At 34.1% G+C, this 16,642-nt stretch overlaps 1 long non-coding RNA gene and 1 pseudogene across 1 annotated transcript; one reads left to right on the top strand and one right to left on the bottom strand.

Moving 5' to 3' along the window:
• Positions 1–9,312: 9,312 nt before the first annotated feature.
• Positions 9,313–11,375, top strand: LOC122066124. The gene is made up of 2 exons (XR_006136246.1): positions 9,313–9,482; positions 11,052–11,375. It is a non-coding gene; the product is annotated as an uncharacterized LOC122066124 (long non-coding RNA).
• Positions 11,376–13,822: 2,447 nt separating this feature from the next.
• Positions 13,823–14,373, bottom strand: LOC122066125 (annotated as a pseudogene).
• Positions 14,374–16,642: the final 2,269 nt, after the last annotated feature.

Here is a 16,642-nt window from a genome sequence, read left to right as displayed (position 1 = left end):
CTTACCAAATCTCGTAAATCTATGTGCATTGTTTGTTCTGTTTTTTCATTATCTTCTGCATCGTTTTAGGGTTGCGTTTCTACATAACAGTACGTAGCAAAGTGTTTGATCTTCCTAGACCAGTTTCAATCAGATGTTTTTGGGTGGTGCCCAACAATTTTCCCAAAAGTAATTTAATAATTATCTTGATATCAAGCTAAAAGACCATTGCTATCCTTTAAAGTTAAAAGGAGAGACCTCATTTGCGGGTCATAGACCTTTTTTACACTAGAAATCGGCACAATGGAATTAAAAAACTAAAGAATGTAGAATTAACGTTTAGATATAGATACAACTACATCAAATGAGTGCTTCAATCCTCAACCTTCGGTATTGCCATCAACAAAGATAAAAACCAAACCCAAAAAGAAATAACTATGGAAATCTATATTTGGGACACTCTTGCATCTCGGAGGACAATTCTGAACTAATCTTGGTGGAAACTCCATTCCTTTTGTCCGGTACCATATCATTTAGCAGTAAGTTTTCCCCCACAATCCATGTGCATTTGGATCTTCATATTCAATATCTTTCGTGGCGACTATCTAAAACCTTGATCATAAAGCTAGGCATCAATCTAGCCTTATAAGTAGTGGTGGTTGTAAATAACCAATGCTAAATGTAAGGGTGTAAGTTTGGCCTTGATGGCCCAAACCCACCCTGAGCCTGAACCTTGTCTAACTCAGTTATGAGGGTTAATCAGGCCTAGCCCTGCCCAACCTAGCCTTACCCAGCCCGATTTAACCCTGATCTATTATTATTTTTAGTAATAGTGTTTTTCCTTCCCCTAAAATCAAATCATGTGTTATACAAGCCACATCATATGTTACACAAGTGTTACACAACATGTCTATATGACTTCAACCCACATCATGTGTTACACAAGCCATATACTTTTACTTATTGAGCTAAGATGACCAAATGACTAAATTATTCCTTCCCCCTTCTTTACATATGTTGTCTTCGTATTTCCTGTCATGTATTGATATAAACTTTAGATATTGTAGCAGTCATGAAGAATTGGGCCAAATTTTGGTTTGTCCAGTTTCTAAAAGATGTGGTATTATCAGGAGATTAAAGGTCTATGTTATAATTAAATTGACAACCTTGCTTGCCGAAAATTTATGGTTTAGGAGTGAAAAAGGGTTTATCGTAGTCTTAACATCTCCCCAGCCCCCCCCCTTGGGAAGTATAGGCTCAACATTTGTGACCCTTTGGAGGAAAAAAAAGTAACAAAAATAAATACAAGACCCGCCAAGGTCAACCTGGCCCAACCTTGAGGCCCGTAGGGTTGGGCCTGAGTGTGAATCCGACAGAGTTGGATTGGGCCTGGGTTGAGTTTTGGGAACCCAGGATTGGGTTGGGATTTTAAGAAATTCGGCTCAACTCGACCATGTTTCACCCCTAACTAAATGTATCATACCATCATACTATCTTACTATCATATAAGTGTATGTACTCATACTTCGTGGCTAATCTTTTCTTGGACTACTTTAATCTTTTTATTTATTTAAATACCTTAACAACTTCATCATCATTTTTATTTGTCTTTTTTATTTATTCTATTTTTTTATAATTAAATATTAGTTTATTTACTCATTTAAAAAATTAGTTTTTAGTTTCTTTATTATACCCTCACACCCTCCACTCAATCTATCTCTAATATTTAGAAAATAATACTACTTTTTAAATAATAGTTTCTTTATTTAATTAAAAATATTTTCTTTATTAAAATCACTCACCCTTCTTTCTCACTCTCTCAAAATCTCACGCCTTTCTACTAAAAAAAAATCAACTAAATATTATCACTGTCACGTTTCCATTAAAAAAAAAAAAAAACCTTCATACTTTCACGCCCTCCTCTCACACACACACACACATTTCTTTCTTTTTCTATCTTGCCATAATCTAATTTTATACTATTCTATACTTATACTAAAAAGAAAAAATTCTATCTCTTTCTGCAATTGCTTTCCTAATTTTCCCCAATCTATATCTAGGAAAACGCTACATACATCCAATGCCAAAAATAATAATAAAGCTCAACTGCAAGAGATCTTATCAAGTTTGCAAGATTATTAACTTTACAGTTGGGTAATTGTTCTACAATTTCTTACAAAAATAAAACAAATTGCAATACAAAGCTTTTGCAGTAGAAACTATGATGTTGTAGTGTTAATCCTTAGCTGAAATGAGATAAGAAAAACTCGAAATAGATGTTGAATCACCACCGCAACAACTGAAGAAGCTTCGATCAGAATTGAGGTTGAGTCACACTTGTAGTGCTGCCTTTAAAATAATTGATACCCTCTACTACCAAGAGTTGTTCTGCATCTCTACCTCCAAGATAAAACAATCTTCCACTAGAAGATGAGACAGTTCTTCTAGTACCTTCTAAGAGCAAAAAGCTACAGCACAGCAGCCCCCTCTAACCTTACACAAGACTTAAAGAAAATAGAAGAAAGAAAAAGACTTGTATGATTGCAAATAGTAGAAATATATGTGTCAATATGTGAAAATGTATGTCTCTGTAAGTTATTTGGTTGGGTTTATATAGACCCAAAACCAACCCTTGCACCCTCTTGAATTCCCCAAGAGTAACCTCTAACTAATGGCAAGTTAACTGGAGAATAATGTCATAGTCCATGAATTGGGAATTAATTCAATAAATTGAATTAATCCCAATCAATTCCTTAGCCCACCTCCCCACTCATGATAATGACCATGAATGAAATTTAGAGCTCTTATAGGGTGTTATTGACCATTTTCTAGCCCACCTCCCCAGACCATGAATGGACTTTAGGATACCCACATAATGACATTTACCATTTACCTCCATTTGGCAATAACCTATGGCATGAATTAAGAATTAATTTCATAAATGAAATTAATCCTAATCAATTCTCTTTGCTCACCTCTCCACTCATGGTAATGGCCATGAATGGAATTTAAGGCTCCCATAGGGTGTTATTGACATTTTTTCACTACCTTGACCCAAAGGGTCTCACACCATTACAAGTCATTAAACACATAAAAGAAAAACATCATTTTGAAACTTAATTATAATAAAATAAATATAAATTCTACTAATGCCCCCACAAGTTTTGAATGACACGAAGGACATATGTGTTGTGACTGTATTAGACACTATAGGATGCATCGTTGTAGATGTCTTTCGGACTTGATCCTACACTAGATCTAATAAGTCGCACTATAGAGTACGGGTAGAGTCAGACTCCTTAAACCTTTCCTCATTGGTGTAATTGACCGATCCATCAACCATATCCTATAAGTCGACTTTTTGAGCTACCCATTATATAATCACTTTGGACTTTTGAACCGGCCATGTCCTTTATTTTGGACTCATGAATGTTTAGAGAACTTGCCTATAAGTTCTCATCGGTGGTGGCCACACCCCCTACATCTACTTAGGTTATTCCCTGAAGTGCACCACAATTAACACACCCCCACATTCCCTAGGATTGGATTAATTAAGAGTTTTACCACTCATTCTTTCTCCTTGTGGTGTTACTACTATCACCATCTACATTTTGAAATGAATACTTAAATAAACAGTAGTACTGAGCTGGTCACCCATGACTTCGTTTGTACCCCTTGAACTTAATTCAGACATTAAGCATCTTTACATAGGTAGGGTGTCCATCACATGACCTAAGGATTAGGCATTAACCCCATTCCTATAGATGCACTACACAAGTTTTTGACAGACATAGGCTTTGTGAACATGTCAGCTTGGTTACTTTTTGACTTCACATAATCGATAGCTATCATTCATTCATCTATGTATTGTCTCACAAGATTGTGTCTTAGGCATATATGCCTCCTTTTACCATTGTATATCCGGTTATTGGCTAGATGTATAGTCGTTTGATTATCACAATGTAGTGATATCGATGGCGTCGATTTTTACCACAATGAAATATCCGTCATTAAGTTTCTAAGCCATTCGGCTTTCGTTCCCACATTTTATAAGGCTATGAACTCAGCTTCCATAGTAGAGCCTGTCCCATAAGATTGTTTTGTGGACTTTCATAAGATGACACCGCCTGCTAATGTAAATACATACCCACTAGTAGCTAAGGACTCGTTTGTATTTGAGATTCAATTTTCATCGCAGTACCCTTCCAACACCACTGGTTTACCACTATAGTGCAAACTATAGTTTATAGTGCCTTTTAGGTACCTCAGCAACCTATCAATCGGACTCTAATGCTTCTTACTTGGAATGTGAGATGTTGACTTAACTTTCCTACCGCAAGGACAATATTAGGACGCGTACAATTCATTAGATATATGACTGAACCAATAATTTGAGCATACCTTTTTTGATTCATCGATTTACCCAAGTTTCTTTTCAAATGACATCTCATTTCAAAAGATGTTTTAACCATTGAAACTTCAGGGTACCTATACTTTTTAAGTATATTTTCTGTATAATGGGCTTAGGATAGTGAAATATTATTCTTTTGCTTGATGATCTTGATCCCAAGGATTATATCAACCTCTCCTAAGTCCTTTGTATCAAAACTAGACTTCAAAAGTTTCTTAGCTTGATTCACAATTTTCAAGTTTGTTCCAATGGGATCTTACAGCTATCAATTACCTTAAACTTGTTGGGTAATTGTATTATAATTTCTTACAAAAATAAAATAAATTACAATACAAATCTTTTGCAGTAGAAACTATGATGTTGTAGTGTTGATCCTTAGCTGAAATGAGATAAGAAAAACTCGAAATAGATGTTGAATCACCACCACAGCAACTGAAGAAGCTTCGATCAAAATTGATGTTGAGTGACACTTGTAGTGCTGTCTTTAAGGTAATTGATGCCCTCTACTGTCAAGAGTTGTTTTGTATCTCTACCTCCAAAATAAAACAACCTTCCACTAAAAGATGAGATAGTTTTTCTAATCCCTACTAAGGGCAAAAAACTATAGCACAACAGCCCTCTCTAACTTTACACAAGACTTAAAGAAAATAGAAGAAAGAGAAAGATTTGTGTGGTTACAAAGAGTAGAAATAGATGTGTCAATGTGTGAAAATGTATGTCTCTGCAAGTTATTTGGTTGGGTTTATATAGACCCAAAACCAACCCTTACACCCTCTTGGATTCCTCAACAGTAACCTCCAACTAATGGCAAGTTAATTGGAGAATAATGTCATAGTCCATGAATTGAGAATTAATTCAATAAATTGAATTAATCCCAAATCAATTCCTTAGCCCACCTCCCCACTCATGATAATGGCCATGAATGAAATTTAAAGCTCTTATAGGGTGTTATTGACCATTTTCTAGCCCACCTCCCCAGACCATGAATGGACTTTAGGACACCCACATAATGACATTGATCATGTACCTCCATTTGGCAATAACCTATGGCATGAAATTAATCCCAATCAATTCTCTTTGCCCATCTCTCTACTCATGATAATGGCCATGAATGGGATTTAAGGCTCCCATAGGGTGTTATTGACATTTTTCCACTACCTTGACCCTAAGGGTCTCACACCATTACAAGTCATTAAACACATAAAAGAAAAACATCATTTTGAAACTTAATTATAATAAAATAAATATAAATTCTAATAATCCCCCACACGTTTCAAATGACACGAAGGACATATGTGTTGTGACTGTATTAGACACTATAGGACGCATTGTTGTAGATGTCTTTCGGACTTGATCCTACACTAGGTCTAATGAGTCGCGCTACAGAGTACGGGTAGAGTCAGACTCCTTAAACCTTTCCTCATTGGTGTAGTTGACCGATCCCTCGACCATATCCTATAAGTCGACTTTTTGAGCTACCCATTATATAATCACTTTGGACTCATGAATGTTTAGAGAACTTGCCTATAAGTTCTCATCGGCGGTGGCCACACCCTCTACATCCACTTAGTTTAGTCCCTGAAGTGCACCATAATTAACACATCCCCACATTCCCTGGGATTAGACTAATTAAGAGCTTTACCACTGAATCTTTCTCCTTGTGGTGTTACTACTATCACCATCTACATCTTGGAATGAATACTTAAATAAGCAGTAGTACTGAGCTGGTCACCCATGACTTCGTTTGTACCCCTTGAACTTAATTCAGACATTAAGCATCTTCACATAGGTAGGGTGTCCATCACATGACCTAAGGATTAGGCATTAACCCCATTCCTGTAGATGCACTACACAAGTTTTTGACAGACATAGGCTTTGTGAACATGTCAGCTTGGTTACTTTCTGACTTCACATAATCGATAGTTATCATTCATTCATCTATGTATTGTCTCACAAGATTGTGTCTTAGGCATATATGCCTCCTTTTACCATTGTATATCCGGTTATTGGCTAGATGTATAGCCGTTTGATTATCACAATGTAGTGATATCAATGGCTTCAATTTTTATCACAATGAAATATCCGTCATTAAGTTTCTAAGCCATTCGACTTTCGTTCCCACCTTTTCTAAGGCTATGAACTCAGCTTCCATAGTAGAACCTGTCCCATAAGATTGCTTTGTGGACTTTCATAAGATGGCACCGCCTGCTAATGTAAATACATACCCACTAGTAGCTAAGGACTCGTTTGTATTCGAGATTCAATTTGCATCGCAGTACCCTTCCAACACCACTGGTTTACCACTATAGTGCAAACTATAGTTTATAGTGCCTTTTAGGTACCTCAGCAACCTATCAATCGCACTCCAATGCTCCTTACTTGGATTGTGAGATATTGACTTAACTTTCCTACCGCAAGTACAATATCAGGACGCGTACAATTCATTAGATATATGACTGAACCAATAATTTGAGCATACCTTTTCTGATTCACCAATTTACCCAAGTTTCTTTTCAAATGACATCTCATTTCAAAAGATGTTTTAACCATTGAAACTTCATGGTACCTATACTTTTTAGGTATATTTTCTGTATAGGCTTAGGATAATGAAACATTATTCTCTTGCTTGATGATCTTGATCTCAATGATTATATCAACCTCTCCTAAGTCTTTTGTGTCAAAACTAGACTTCATAAGTTTCTTAGTTTGATTCACTATTTTCAAGTTTGTTCCAATAGGATCTTACAGCTATCAATTACCTTAAACTTGTTGGGTAATTGTATTATAATTTCTTACAAAAATAAAATAAATTACAATACAAATATTTTGCAGTAGAAACTATGATGTTGTAGTGTTGATCCTTAGCTGAAATGAGATAAGAAAAACTCGAAATAGATGTTGAATCACCACCACGGCAACTGAAGAAGCTTCGATCAAAATTGATGTTGAGTCACACTTGTAGTGTTGCCTTTAGATAATTGATGCCCTCTACTGTCAAGAGTTGTTTTGTATCTCTACCTCCAAAATAAAACAACCTTCCTCTAAAAGATGAGATAGTTTTTCTAATCCCTACTAAGGGCAAAAAACTATAGCACAGCAGCCCTCTCTAACTTTACACAAGACTTAAAGAAAATAGAAGAAAGAGAAAGATTTGTGTGGTTACAAAGAGTAGAAATAGATGTGTCAATGTGTGAAAATGTATGTCTCTGCAAGTTATTTGGTTGGGTTTATATAGACCCAAAACCAACTCTTACACCCTCTTGGATTCCTCAACAGTAACCTCCAACTAATGGCAAGTTAATTAGAGAATAATGTCATAGTCCATGAATTGAGAATTAATTCAATAAATTGAATTAATCCTAAATCAATTCCTTAGCTCACCTCCCCACTCATGATAATGGCCATGAATGAAATTTAGAACTCTTATAGGGTGTTATTGACCATTTTCTGGCCCACCTCCTCACTTATGGTAGTGACCATGAATTTGACTTTAGGGTACCCACATAATGACATTGACCATTTACCTCCATTTGACAATAACCTATGACATGAATTAAGAATTAATTTCATAAATGAAATTAATCCCAATCAATTCTCTTTGTCCACCTCTCCACTCATGGTAATGGTCATGAATGGAATTTAAGGCTTCCATAAGGTGTTATTGACCATTTTTCACTACCTTGACCTCACACCATTACAAGTCATAAAACACATAAAAGAAAAACCTCATTTTGAAACTTAATTATAATAAAATAAATATAAATTATAACATTTACCAATATGAAGCTCCATGTGAATCACCTCCAATACCTTCTTTACGAAATGCTGAAAGTTGAACCCCATGTTTAACAAAGTCTCTGTATGTCTTCTTGCTAAAGAAAGACGAACATCAAATCAATCACTTCCATCTATACACATCCACGAATACTGAAATAAAGTGGACAAAATTTCTAAAGATAAAATAGAGAAAGACATGTGAGAAGTAACTACCATCAATTACTAAAACAGCTTTGAATCTAAGAAAGAGAAAACGATGCCATAAAAAAAAAAAAAAAAAAAAATATATATATATATATATATATATAAAATAAAACCTCATACTCTCACGGCCTCCTCTCTCTCTCTCTCTCTCTCTTTTTATCTTGCCAAAATCTAATATTATATTATTCTATATTTATACTGTAGAAAAAAAAATCTATATTTTCCCCCAATTACTTTCCTAATTTTCCTAATTTCGTTTTAGTTTCTTAACCAATAATGACTCTCTAATGAGCTATTATTCATTATCACTTTTGTTGGTCTTTCTTATTTATTCTATTTTTGGTACCCTTTGTTTTTTTCTTATAATTAAAAATTAGTCTCTTTGCTCATTTAAAAAATTAGTTTTAGCTTCTTTATTAAACTCAGTCCCTCCACTCACTCTATAATATTTAGAAAGTATTATTAGTTTTTAAATAGTTTCTTTATTTAGTTAAAAATTATTTTCTTTATTAAAGTCACTCACCCACTATTCTCTCTCTCTCTCTCTCTCTCTCTCTCTCACACACACACACACACACGCCTTTCTACTAAAAAAAAATAAACTAAATATTATCATCCTCACTTTTTCATTAAAAAAAAAAAAACCCTCATACTCTCATGCCCTCCTCTCTCTCTCTCTCTCTCAGACACGCATGTTCCTTTCTCTTTCTATTTTTCTATCTTGCCACAAGGCCCACAATCTAATTTTATATTATTCTATATTTATACTAAAAAATAAAAATCTATATCTTTCCCCAATTACTTTCCTAATTTTCCTAATTTCGTTTTAGTTTCTTAATCAATAATAACTCTCTAATGAGCTATTATTCATTTCTTCTTTCCTTTTTATAATTTCACATTCTTTGTTCTAATACTGATAAAAATCAGAAACCAAAGAACGAATAAAATCGATAAACCAGAAATCTAAAGTCGAAACCCTACAGCTTGAAGATGTTCTATTCACACAGCTTTCTTGCAGAGAGAAGTCCTTTATGGATGATTTGGATGGCAGCGCATATGCAACAGATTTGAAAACCCCAAATCATAGCCACTGATATACCTTCATCTATCAGTATGTTTTCATCGTTATTTCTCTCATTCGACGCTGTTCAAATGTTTGTAAATGGGTTTAAAATTGGAACAAATTTGGGCAAAGCTAAACTCTCCTTTGATATTTTTTTAGTCTTCTGAAGTAATTACTTATTCTTTCTTTTCTTCAGTTCATCCCTATTCCTTACTGTTTATCACTAAAAGCCGGAAAGGCATCTTGAAATTCTGAATTTTTTTAAAGAATTTAGAAAAATTTGTTCTCTTGGAGGGCCAAGAAGGTCGTTCTAATTTTGTATGAGTACCTTATCCCATACGGGTTGGACCCATCAAATGGGAACTCTTTATAAGTGCCACATCTCCAGTATATCTCGAGATGATGCTTTGTTGCCATCCCTTTGTGCTATTTATTGGTAGTTTATTATGATTATTCTACGTGTTCCTTGATTCAATGTGTATGTAATGTCTAATATGTGTTTCTTTTACTTGAGTTAATTTCTTCCTAGTGTTTGCTTCTGATGGTGCCTTTAGATAGTATAATGTTCCTGGAAGTCCCAATTGCGCTAAGATTGTCAGTGCACCTTCTATTGGGTGACGGTGTTATATATTCAAAGGTGTAGTATCTTTGGCATGACAACAATATGATATGGCAGTCAATAAATATTGTCTTTGGTTCAAGAGATGTTAATCTACCAGAGGATGAAATTCATGCTCCGTTTTACGTTGTTACTTTCTTAGAAACATTAGAGCTTGATGCTTGGAATTTGGATGATTTGTTCTCTTTTGATGGGTAATATTTTTCTGATCCTGCTATCATATGTGTATCTTATGTTCTGTTTCAACTTGTTGATTTAATGTTTGTATTTTGCTTCTCAGATCGCTAGATAATCATCTCAACAATTGTGAAGAGATTACATTGATAGGTTTTAGTCTTGGATAATTGGTGCTTGCTTTTGAGAACTTCTTTTATTTATTTATTTTATTTCTTTTAATATTCTATTTGAAAATATATTGGAATTGTACAATCTGTGAGTGAATGTTTGGTTTTTACAAATCAGATCCCCATTAAATGAAATCCTTATATTACTTTCTTCATTACTGAGGTCTATGAACTTTAGCAAATTAGTTATGCCATTGATACTTATTGTTTCTGATATTTTGAATGCCAAGTACTGTTCAACATTTGACAGGGACTTTTGCTCTTTATAAGATGTTACAATGGATATACCTCCTCCTGCAAATATTCCAGAAATTAGTCCAATGGAAGAATAGTATGTTTCTTCTATATCCAGTGTTTCTTCATCCTATGATTGCGCTTTTGAATTTATAGGAATAAAAAATGCAAGGCAGAAATTCACACATTAGAATTATAAATTTCTCGATAATACCAGTTCATGTAAGTTGTTAATTAGATTATTACTTCATCTTTTTTTTTTTTGGGGGGGGGGGGGGTGCAGGTTGGTGGTGCAGGTTTTTGAAGGACTACTTGGAGTGGGCCAATGGTGTTAAATTTGTTTTTATCAACTTATATCTAGCCTTAATGTTAGATTTTTTTTTTTTAATTTGTGATTTTTTTTTTTTTTAATTTCTTTAGTGATATAATGGGTGAAGAAAGAATTTGACCCAATTCCATGGCAATTAGAGAGTCATGGCTACTGGATCAAACTTCCAAGACTCCCTACCATGTTATTGGGACCTTCGAGCAGTACTATCTTGATATGGATTCTACTCCTCATAAATATTTTTTGTGTTTTTTTAATTTTTATGTTAATGGATATGATACATTGGCAGAAGGATTGATTTTATTTACCCGTATAAATATTTTGAATGCATTTATGGATGGTCTTAAAGTTGCTTTTAATGTAATATACCATGTCTGAATCGAAATCTATGCATTGATTTTTATTTATTATTATTATTATTCATAGTCCTTTTGTTCTGGGACTTCTTTTTATTCCTATAGTTCCAATTTTCTTAGTTTACTTTGTATATATAGAATAAAAATATTAAAAAATATTGAAATTGTTGTAAGTCCTTATCATTGATTGAGAGTCCGAGGAGTCGATGGTTTCAATTACAATAGAACTTTTTTCTTTTCATCTTATCCAATGTAAGTGATATCATGCAGTTTATCAAAGTGTTAATTTCTAAGGATTTACTCTTCTGTGAGTATCTAAATCAGAAATCGGTAAAAAATATGAATTATTTCTTTCAAATCCCTTTGTCATAGTTGCGGATAAAAGAGATTTTTCTAATTCCTGTTCACTCTTTCAAAGTTCTCTTCTTAGTTCACTTTACTCGCCAATCCCTCGACTTGTCTCCAACCGAATCCAATCTCGAATATGTGAGAGCAACAATGTTGGCACAACTCTAGCACTAAGCAGCAACAACCGAACCCATCTTGAAACGATGATTAGAAGTCGGGCTTCTCTGCAACTTTGTTGACACTGTGAAAAATGTCAGAATTATAAAATATTTCTCTCAAATTCCTTGTCATTATCAATATTTAAGTTGAACATACTATGGAATTTCTCAATTCCTAAGATAGGCTGTTACCTTTTTTTTATATGAATCTTTATTTTTTTTATGCATTGAGGGCCTCATTATCTTATCAACTATAAAGGCATTGAAGGTTACTTGATTTTTTTCTAATGATTTTTTATGAATATTTATTTAGCTGATTCAACCATATTTTGCCATCTTAGCTGACTACTTATTTTGAGATTTATGTTCATTGTAGCAGCTCCTTAGAATGCTCTAATTAGTTATCTCTTGTTTCAGTGACAATATAAGGAAGGTATGGAAATGTTGCTTAAAGTTTTCCTATAAAGTAGCCTAACAGCCTGTTTGTGTTTTGAATTATTGTAGTAATTTTTCTCGTGGTTTCAGTTTTATAAATTATTCTATATACTTTATACTAAATGGAAAAATTATAGAACAAATGGTTTTGGTTTTAATTTGTAATATTGAAGAATGGTGATTCAAATCATTTTCCTGACACTATTTGGTTTTCATCTCAAAGTATTATTGTGCCATTCATAATGCCCTATAGACCTTTCAAGATACCATTTTCTTTTGAGCTTGTCTAACATTGAAAATAAATAAACTTCAGTTCCAAGAACATTACGTCAAACAAACAATGCATGCTAAAGTAGAATGCACTCCTAAGTCACGATAATATTTTTAATATCCATGTATACAAATTCACATATTTGACTTATTTGTGATCCAAGAAAGTAATTTTTCTTTAACCAAAAAAAATGGGAAAAAAGAGAAAAAAAAAATGCATTATTGATATTTGATAGATGAATTGAGGATAACATTTTTTATATTATTTATTTTGAGTTGGACACCTCTCTCTCTCTCTCTCTCTCTCTCTCTCTCTCTCTCTCACAAATCCTCTCACCCTCAACATATGGCCATGCACGTGTAATTTTTACTAATATATACAAATATGTATATATATAGTCATTCTTTATTTTATTTAGTTTTTGTTAAATAAAATTGATGTTGTTTATAGATATTCCTGGTAGTATTTACGGATGCAAATCCTCTCAAGTGCTCCCAGTTCGCATCGTACGACTAGAGGTGTGTGCCTAGTTCTTCTAATTGGCCAATGACCATTAGGTCCACTAAAGAGGATCCAGATCTGATATATCACACCATATCCATAGACTCTAATAGGTCTATATCGAACGATAGTTTATAAAACCACTACTAAAGTTTTTTATTTTTTTTTTTTTTTTTTATGTATTTCCTCATTTATACTTCTTTTTGTAGAATATTTCCTCATTTATACTTCCTGTTAGAAAATAATATTAATCTATAATCCACATACTTTTGTATACGTCTATAATTTACCTATCATATATAGAGATTTCATTGAGAATCCTTTTTTTTTAAGAGAAAATTGCATTACCACCCCCTGTACTTTTCAAAATACCAAAGAGACCCCCTAATAATTTAAAAAATTTCAAATCCATCCCTGTCGTTAGCCATCCCAGTTAACTGTTGGAAGATCTGTTAGTTTTTGTTTAAAATGTCCAAAACACCCTCACTCAAGGTGATTTGACCACCTTACCCTTACCCTTACCCCTTCTTCTAAACCAAAACCTGCAACTCCCCTCCCATCCCCTCCGACGAAGGTTTGTGGCTACCCATTTTTTTGGGCGAAGATTAGCCTTCAATGGTTGTAATTTTAGGTTTTCCTAACCGTAAACATGAACCAAACAAGTGTTTAGAAGCACAATGAGCTCCGCAACGGCTGCACCGGTGGCTGGGCCATTGAGGATGCCCGAACAGTTGCTCCTTGTCGCCACATAACACCCCTTAACAAAGGCATTCTTGAATAAGTGATGAGTAGGCTTACGCCGCAGTGGTTTCTTGGCTGCCTCCTTGCGTGCCAATGCTTACAAAGAACCCAGTCGGCTTCCCTGCAAGCTTTTGTTCCTTCCACAACTGCCCAGTCGTGTCGAAGAAAGACTTCATCTGGGCAGCTATAGATCCATACCTGGTCGGAAACCCAAACAGAAACCCATCAGCTACGCCAATTCCACCGCAGATATCAATGGGATCAATTTGTCTTTGGGAGGAGCCTTCATTTTCTCGAGAATCTCATCTGACAGAATCTCAGGAACACGGTACAAGAAACCCTCGGTCCCCTTGATCCCATCAATCCCTTTCTTCATTCTCTTTGCCAAACCCTCCACATGGCCATACATGGAGTAGTAGACGATAAATAGCTTCAACTTCACAGCTGGAGATGAAATCGTGACTTCGCCTGTAGGAGTGGCATCAACAGTGATGGTCTTATCGTCGACGACGATTAGAGCATCTGCGACAGTCTTCAAAGGATTGTTGGAAGTAGCTAATGGCATACACTTTTTACTGGGTACACAGCCGCCTCCCTTGCCCATGGTTGCAGCGATTGGAGACGGCAAATTTGGTCGTTAATCCTTACCCAACACTAGCGCTAGCAACTAATTTTTCTCTTTTCGTCTCTTTGAAATTATACTATATTTATATGGAGATTGGAGAGTGATCATCTTGAAGTAAATATTCTATTGAAGAACATACATGTTTATTAGTGTATAACCAATACATTTAATCTAATCTCCCTTAGACATGGTACATATGGATTCATGGTACTGGCCTTGCCTGAGGCAGCGCAAGTGACCGATGATTTCTATAGTTGTAGGTTTTGGTTTAGAAGAAGAGGCAAGGGTAAGGTGGTCAAATCACCTTGAATGAGGGTGTTTTGGATATTTTAAACAAAAACTAATAGATCTTCCAATAGTTAACTGGGATGGCTAATGGTAAGGATGGATTTGAAATTTTTTAAATTATTAGAGGATATCTTTGGTATTTCAAAAAGTGCAAAGAATGGCATTGAATAAAGACTAAAATTCAAAGGGTGACAATGCAATTTTCTCTTCTTTTAAATTAAAGCAGACAGAGAAAGAGGAAGTAGATAGAAGTGATAAGAAAAAACATCCATTGATCCATTAAGCCAAGGATCTAAAGACATAATCTTCTTTAAAATTAAAAAGCAAACGGTAGAAGAGGGTAGAAGTGTCAAGTGAGGTGCACAATGGGCTTCATTTTCAAAAGATCACACTGACATTTCATACAGAACAAATGTCTGACGATTTGATGACAGAATAAAATAAATTTAAACAAGAACAACACACTTTGCATAAGGTCACTATCACTTATGAGCTGTTCTGATGACTGTCTATTCAAAGTTTCCATTCTGTGGGGGACAGACACTGCTGGTGTTGCGAAACCACAGTGCAATAATTCAATTAAAAAATGAAGAATTAAGACTTTAAAAGGAAACAAACAAATCGGGAAACCCCAGTGGGGTTGAAAACTATAGGCTCAAATCCTTTTGACACTACTCTTGTACTTTCCTTAGGATCCCACCAATAATTAGCAAAGTGAGAACATTAAAAAAAAAAAAAAAAAAAAAAAAAAAGGGTAATTAAAAGTACGGGTTTTAAATAGTAGAAAATTTTTAAATACATTAAATAAATGGTCAAAAAATAGAGAACAATAACAAAATAGGAAAAAAACGATACAAATTTTAAACGTGTAGATTTTAAACAAATAGAAAAAAAAAAAGATATTATACATATATAAATTAAGAAATTATTATATGAATACCTACAGCTAATATTCAAAACAACTACAATATCTAGTATTAATGCATATATAACTCATGTCTTATTATAAATTCTAAGGCATATCATTGAATTTCATCTAACACCAATTCTTAACACCAGTTCTAAATTTATACACCACACATGTCTAAAGTCTTATTGAGCAATGTGCTAGCTATGATGTTGTTCAATGCTGTCAACATAGTTAATACACTCTAGTAGTGATATATGTTCATTTGGAGTTGGGAGTCATCATTTTAGAAACATTTTTCTAACAAATACATTAGTTTGTACTTTAGTTTCAAGGTTCATATATTGAATTTGAGTTGAAGGTGATATAACGAAAAATATAGGTCATTAAGTTAGCTTCAAGTTGGTGAAATAATCAGGTCAATCAGAGCTCGGGAAAGAGATATAGTCAATTAGGTAGACATTATGTTCAACAAGTTAAGTCTTAAATAACTCCAAAAAATGGGTCGTGTTTAGAATGAGAATGCTTGTCATTTGCCTTTTTTCCTGTATCTTTGAACAGAAAAATGACTTGTGGGGTCGATAGGAACTATTCCCACTCCAAAATCCAAACACCTTTCGTTATTAAAATTATAAAATATAAAATATAAAATATAAATAAATAAAGCAAATGGGAGAAGAATAAAGAAAGGCAAAAACTTCCATATGTAAGACCTTATGACTCACGTCACTCACCTACCAACATCCAACCAGATGGTAGGTTTAGGCCCTTTGTGCTAGAAATTCATTTAAGAAATTCTCCATATATCTACAGAACCCTAGTTGGTAAAAACACGATTTTAAACGTGTTTCCCTTTTTAATTGTTTAAACACGTTAAAAAACTACAATAAAGTCTGATAAAACCAGAAATGCATAAGCTGTGTCTTCTCACAGCAAATGCATTTTGTTGTGGGGTTGTTGGCTAATTGAACCAATAACCTTTTCTTCATTTCTTATAGAAATGGTTGAAATTCCTACTCGAAAAACTTTACATCCTAATAGAATGATTCACCA

The sequence above is a fragment of the Macadamia integrifolia genome, unplaced genomic scaffold (genome assembly GCF_013358625.1).
Source record: "Macadamia integrifolia cultivar HAES 741 unplaced genomic scaffold, SCU_Mint_v3 scaffold2246, whole genome shotgun sequence".
Classification (NCBI taxonomy): domain Eukaryota; kingdom Viridiplantae; phylum Streptophyta; class Magnoliopsida; order Proteales; family Proteaceae; genus Macadamia; species Macadamia integrifolia.
Note: the sequence above shows the minus strand (reverse complement) of the source record. Positions and strands in the feature narration are given on the sequence as shown.